At 33.8% G+C, this 6,647-nt stretch overlaps 1 long non-coding RNA gene across 1 annotated transcript; it reads right to left on the bottom strand.

Annotated features, from left to right (window-relative positions):
• Window positions 1-1,922: 1,922 nt before the first annotated feature.
• Window positions 1,923-2,375, bottom strand: LOC145331930 (uncharacterized). Its single transcript, XR_013883959.1, has 2 exons — window positions 2,259-2,375; window positions 1,923-1,960 (listed from the first exon to the last, which is right to left on the bottom strand). It is a non-coding gene; the product is annotated as an uncharacterized LOC145331930 (long non-coding RNA).
• Between the last annotated feature and the right edge of the window lie 4,272 nt (window positions 2,376-6,647).

Raw genomic sequence — 6,647 nt, 5'->3', positions numbered from 1 at the left:
TGATATACAATAGACCCAGTATACCGAGAGTGTAAGCAAGATGAAAAAAGGACAAAGGCAAATAAGGACTTAAGTGGAATTATATTTGGCTTTTGAAAACTTATTGTTTTTATATTATTAAAAAATAAAAAAATAAAAATAGTTTTAATAATTTTTTTTCAAAATATGTACAAAATTTGGCTATAAAAAAACAGTAACGAATCTACTCTATAATCCGAAATATCCATTTGTAAGCAAAGTGATAGTGGAAATGAGATTTTCTCGGGTACTATTTTAGATAGACAATTGAAATTTTTGTAAAGGTTCTCCTAATAAATAAGCAACTACTTAATAATTTATTTGGTCTGTCAGTCTATCTGTGATCCCATATAATATTTATGTGCTTTTCTTCTTTTTAAAAGCGAAGCTTTTCTATAATTAGGGTCGGTCCGTTCGTCCATCCGTCCGTCCGTCTGGAACGGTTACTTTTTTTCGTTAATTTATGCATGTTAGAATATCCTATCGATTTGAAACTTGGCATGGTGATTCCTGTAAAAGTTAGGAACGATTTAAAAAGGGTAGCAACTCTATAATCGTTACCAAAATGTCCGTTCGTTCTTTTTAATCATGTTGATTTTTAACTTTTTAACAACGAATATTTATGTGATAAAGTTATCCGATTGATCTGATTTTTAGAATATTTATTCCTAGGACAACAAAGTACAATGTTATAAGCGAAGCATCTCTATAATCAAGTCCTAAGTATGCCCTTAAGCAATATCCTGTACTTATTTCAGTTTGTCAACAAATTTACTTAGAATTTTGATTCGACAATTATGTTCTGATTTTTTATTTCTGACACTCTACAAGTGTTTATGCTCGTTTGTCCTACCGTTTCAGAACTTCGCTTTTATGGATGTTGCCGTCTTTGTATTCTATTAAAGACTGTAATTTATTTTTTTGTATTCATTCGAATCCGGTGGATAGGAACCGGTTCTCATCCATACGAAAAAACTATGTCTAGCATCGAATTATAAACGGCTTTCCGCGGATATAGAATGTACAATTATAAGATTAAAACTAGTTTTTTTAGCCCCAAGGTGCCGAAGGCACCAGCTAAAAAAACTGGTTTTAATCCTATGATTGTACATTTTTATATTCGTAGAAAGCTGGATGCGAGAAATAACTATTATATTCTTATACAAACTTTAAATGAATATAACTACACTTAGAATCATAGTGTTTTGAAAATTATGTTATTGTTGTTTATATCTGTAAAAAAAAATATTTGAAAACATGCCTTATAATTGTACTATTTTACTTATTCTGGGCCTACCTAAAAATGCCGGGACTCGAACTGGGTGCACCTGACGCTATATTCTTGTTCACAAACATTGTTTGCATTGAAGAAATATTTACATTTTACATAGATGTTGATTTTGTTAAAATATGCCTATCCTAACTAAAGTTATAAAGGTTTATAGATTTTTTAAAAATAGGGTAGCTTCGCTCCTCTAAAACAGCAAGATGTACTTACCAAATGCAAATTAGAAGTTAAAAGGAGCAAAATTTAAGTTATTTCTGGGTTAAAGCAAAAGATATTACATCATTTCTTCAATACAAGCTTATTTATTGAGGTTTACTTTTGCCTACTCTGAATGTCCCGATATTTGTCAAAAGGTCCCACTTCGATTCCAAACTTTGCATGATGATTCTTATAGTAAATAGGTACAATTTGGAAAGCGTAGCAACTCTATAATTGTTACTAGAATGTCCGTGCGTCCATTTTTAACATGTTGACTTTTAACCTTTTTAATGACTAATTTTGTCTCAACCATGACACTTTGGTTGAGCTTGACTTCCGAATTAGCGGGAAGTTCACGAGATCAGTTGGCGAACATACAAACCCCCAATACCAGGAACCATCAAGTTTCAACAGCAGGTTTGAATATAGATTTATTGATGAAATTATTTCAAAGACCTGAAATTACAAGATCAATTAATAAACAGAATAAAATATTATTCGTTATCTTAAAACTTTGAGCACTAAAAAAAATCTTTTTCTTTTCTTATGGTTAAAGAATCTTTGGAAACTTTGGCTTTAAAGGAAAATTATTTGGTTTAATAAATCATTGTTAAATGCAACAATAAGGCACATAAAAATTACTAAAACATATATTAATCATAATTAAGTTTCATGCTTAGCTGGCTAAAGCCTTTTTAAACTACATATAATCGTCCTATACACCATACTTCTTAATCAACTTAACAAATTCTACCTGAAGCTCTTATGGTTTCAAATCCCTGATATACTAGGGTAGTTCACACTCAATGAGACCAATGATAGGCCCAATTTTGTTCTCCGAAATCTTCACACACTCATGTCTCATTCAAAAGTGAAACGTGGGCGCATATAAACAATCCATGCTGCGTCACATTATGAAGGGAAAGCCAAAAAAGACGACATTTGCGCTTAGTTTTAGGATTAATGGTAAGGAATTAATTTTGAACTTGATAAACACAAAGCTTCCTCGAAAAGAGGTTAAGACACACCCCCCGTTTGAAAGTCAAATTAACTTCCTTAACGAGATTCAAGGTTTTTTTTGCGCTGAGCACTAGCAACATTTCTCACTAAACTCAACTCACCATAATCACATGAGAATAGCCACATCCCGAAAAACATGACAATTTCTGCTCCTAACTAAATGAAACCCCGTGAAATGCATACACAATATTATACTCCTCACTAGGACTCATAATACCTCACATTTTAGGATAGAAGGATGGGGATTGGTTTGTACCATACAATATTCCAGGCACATGATATCACAAGATCACATACACAAATCCTAAAATGGATAATCCTATTAATCATGATGTTGTAAATATAACAACTTATACTAAATAATAATCATTTCATAATCAATAGGTAATAAATCATTATAAATAAATCAATAAGTACCTACGAAATCAGGTCGAAATGTAAACAATAATGGTAAAATAAACCGAAATAAATCTTAGACAAGAAAATTAAGATTTATAGGTACTTAAAACTAAATTTGTTAAGCATCAAAAAGAGTAGTAAGAAAAAATATTTCAAAATCCTTGGGCAGAAAGTTTTTCAAACTTAATGAATAAGAACTGTACTATCTTAATCAACAATAAACTTTTTAATACTTAAAGAATAGCAAAATAATAATATCTTCGTTAGAATTCTCATCGGAATTATGAAAAAAATACCAATTTTTCTTTGTAAAAAATATGAGACTTTAAATATGAATTTTCAATCATTCCTTGATCTAAATAAAAATGTTTTACTTGATTGAAATTCATATATAATTTTAAAAAAATCTGCTAAAAAATACTTGATTTTTTCTTAGAATAAATATCGAATCACGCAACCTCGACACATTTATTCCTTTTTGGTAAACTTTTCAGGTAAGTTTTATAATGAATTGTACTTTTGAAAAGAAATGAAACTCAATAAAATTAAATTTGAGCATATGAAATAGAATAAAATTTTATCGCATTTCATTTGATTCTTATTTTAGGCATAAAAATAGGCATATGAAAATTGTGGTTTTTTACTAAAAAAATCAATTTCCATAAAATAAGAACCAATTATTAATCATAATTTTTAACAACCGCTTTTATTTTAATATCTGCGATAAAAATGAAGGAAGGGTTAATTTAAAATATGCATAGTTTATCTTAAATTACTTCTGTGATATTCATATAAATAATAATCAATATTTTAATATTATCATACATCGTGTTCATTATTATAAATGCTTATCTCATAGAAAATAGAGTTTATGTTTAAACATGAACGAAAATATATGTACCTAGGAAAATAATTGCTATAAAATACTTATCAAGGTTTAAAATTGCCCTGTCCGAAATTGCTAGGTACATATTACTACGAATCTCTGCTCTCGGAATGAAGAAAAATCTTTACGCGTGGATTATTAGGAATCCTTGCCTCCGGAGTGAAAGAAAAAACTTTATTTGCTTACAATTTAAAACAAATATCTTGATTTTTTGCGATAATCTTTTTAAAATAATAATAAGAAATATTTTAAACATCATCATAATAATTTTACATGTTGTGTTCTTTACTTTAATGCATTATCTCATATGAGAATCTGAGAAATAACATTTTTTTTTAAGCAAACGTGAACCATGAAAAAAAAATACCTCGAAAAATAATTTAAAAAAATCTATTTTTCTTAATCTAAAAAAAAACTGCAAAAATCATTTGGTAGTTAATACACACAACTTTTGCTTTTCAAAATCATACTTAGAGAAACAAAATCTTTTAAAATCTGCTTTAAAAGTCTAAACAATTTTGTAGAATTTTTGTGCTTAAATATGAACAATAAAATTAGTTGAATAATGAATACTTATTCTTTACAGAACCCTTTTAGGTTCCCTTCACAAGCTTAATATATAACTTGTATTATTTTTTCTTTAAAGATCATTTTCACATAAATAGTTTATGTTGTAGATTAGATATGTGTGGTTTGAAATTTTTCAATGACTTTCTGGCGGCAACACCCGCCATATTTCTACCCGCCATTTGCAGGCCTCTTACCCTGTGTCGGGCGGCAAGGTTGGCAGCAGCCAAGTCGATTCTTGATTCATGACAACACCAGGGCAAGTAATAAAAGTGTGACTGTCATAAAACTTAGAATCATTTACCGGCTTTTGTCCGGCCGGAACCGAAACTCCCGTCGGCTCTTGTCCGGCCGGAACCGAATTTCTTATTGGCTCTTGCCCAGCTGGAACCGAAACTCCCGTCGGCTCTTGTCCAGCTGGAACCAAAACTCTGATCGGCTCTTGTCCAGCCGGAACCGAAACTCCCGTCGGCTCTTGTCCGGCTGGAACCGAATCCTTCAGCGGCTCAATACCCGCCGTAACAATATTCTCAACGGCTACAGTATCGTTACCAATATCATCAGGAATAACTGCAGCACAACTAACATCATCAGAACCGGCTGCAACACAACCAATTTCAGCATCATCATTGTGAACGGCTACAGCCTCACCCGCCGTAGCAATGTTATCACCAGCTACGGCAGTATCTTTAACATCAGATTTGACTGCAACACAAACAACAGCGTCAACTGCAGAAATAACAGGTTTCTCAATAACAGCATCACAAGCAGAACCAACAGGTTCATCATTAACAGCTACGGCAGACCCAACCGGTTCATTATCAACAGCTACGGCGGTACCAACCGGCTCATTATCAACAGCTACGGCAGTACCAACCGGTTCATTATCAACAGCTACGGCAGTACCAACCGGCTCATTCTCAACAGCTACGGCAGTACCAACCGGTTCATTATTAACAGCTACGGCAGTACCAACCGGCTCATTATCAACAGCTACGGCAGTACCAACCGGTTCATTATCAACAGCTACGGCAGTACCAACCGGTTCATTATCAACAGCTACGGCAGTACCAACCGGTTCATTATCAACAAAGAAGGTACAGGGGCTGGGTGCAGAACTTGACTTGTAGACTGTATTCACACCAGCACTAGCCTCATGGAGCAACCTACGACTATGATAACTGTCGCAATTATTGGTGCCACAGACACCAAGCTTATCCGAGTTAGATGAACGACGTTCCATCTCTCTAAGCCTTCGGTATATATCACGTACTTCTTGGCGCAACTCCATGGAAATTTTAAGCACTCCCATGTCCATCCTCACCTTCTCAACGACGTCGAGGTTCCTGGCGACAGTGCTCGACCTCGCGTCGTCTGAATCATTGTCAAGCCAGTGCAGAATTTTCGTACACTGCTCCAACGACGCATAAACTTTAACTGCAACAGTTTTCCGTTCACTAGCTTCATCCAAATCACGCTTGAACTTGCGCATCTCACTAGTCTCCACGGCAGATTTTAGACTTTTTATTAGGTCAGATAAGTCCTTGACCTCACTAAAAATGTCACGAATTGATTTTAAATTCACATTTTCACATGAACTAAAACTTTGGCAGGCTTTTAGATTTTCATAAAACACTTTTATCTGTTCGTCAAACACCTCTAGCCTTTCATTGCCAATAGCGATAGCTCGCTCAATTTTCTGCTTTTTAGTGAGCACCATATTGATTCACTAGGTAATTATTTCACAGAAAAATTGTCAATGTTTTTTGCATCAATACACTATATGCTATTGATTTATTGAAGAATGCTAACGCCTATTCTTCAGATTCTTTGAAGAATGCTAATGCCTATTCTTCAGAACCATTTGAAGTTGCTTGTGCAGCTCCTTCAACCATCAGGTTATTTGAAATTTGCTAATGCCTAAACTTCAACCTTCACTTCTTTGAAATTGCTTGTGCAGCTCCTTCTTCAGAACGATTTGAATTTGCTTGTGCAGCTCCTTCAACTACAGTATTTTGAAATTCGCTTGTGCAGCTCCTTCAAACTCCAATCATTTGAAATTGCTTGTGCAGCTCTTTCTTTTTTGCATCAATAATCTAGATGCTATTGATCTCTTGATGAATGCTAACGCCTATTCATCAGATACTTTGAAATTGTCTCAACCATGACACTTTGGTTGAGCTTGACTTCCGAATTAGCGGGAAGTTCACGAGATCAGTTGGCGAACATACAAACCCCCAATACCAGGAACCATCAAGTTTCAACAGCAGG

This window comes from Acartia tonsa, chromosome 11 (assembly GCF_053477335.1).
Source record: "Acartia tonsa isolate MP-2025a chromosome 11, ASM5347733v1, whole genome shotgun sequence".
Classification (NCBI taxonomy): domain Eukaryota; kingdom Metazoa; phylum Arthropoda; class Copepoda; order Calanoida; family Acartiidae; genus Acartia; species Acartia tonsa.
The sequence above is the reverse complement of the archived record's forward strand: the minus strand, read 5'-3'. Positions and strand labels throughout refer to the sequence as shown.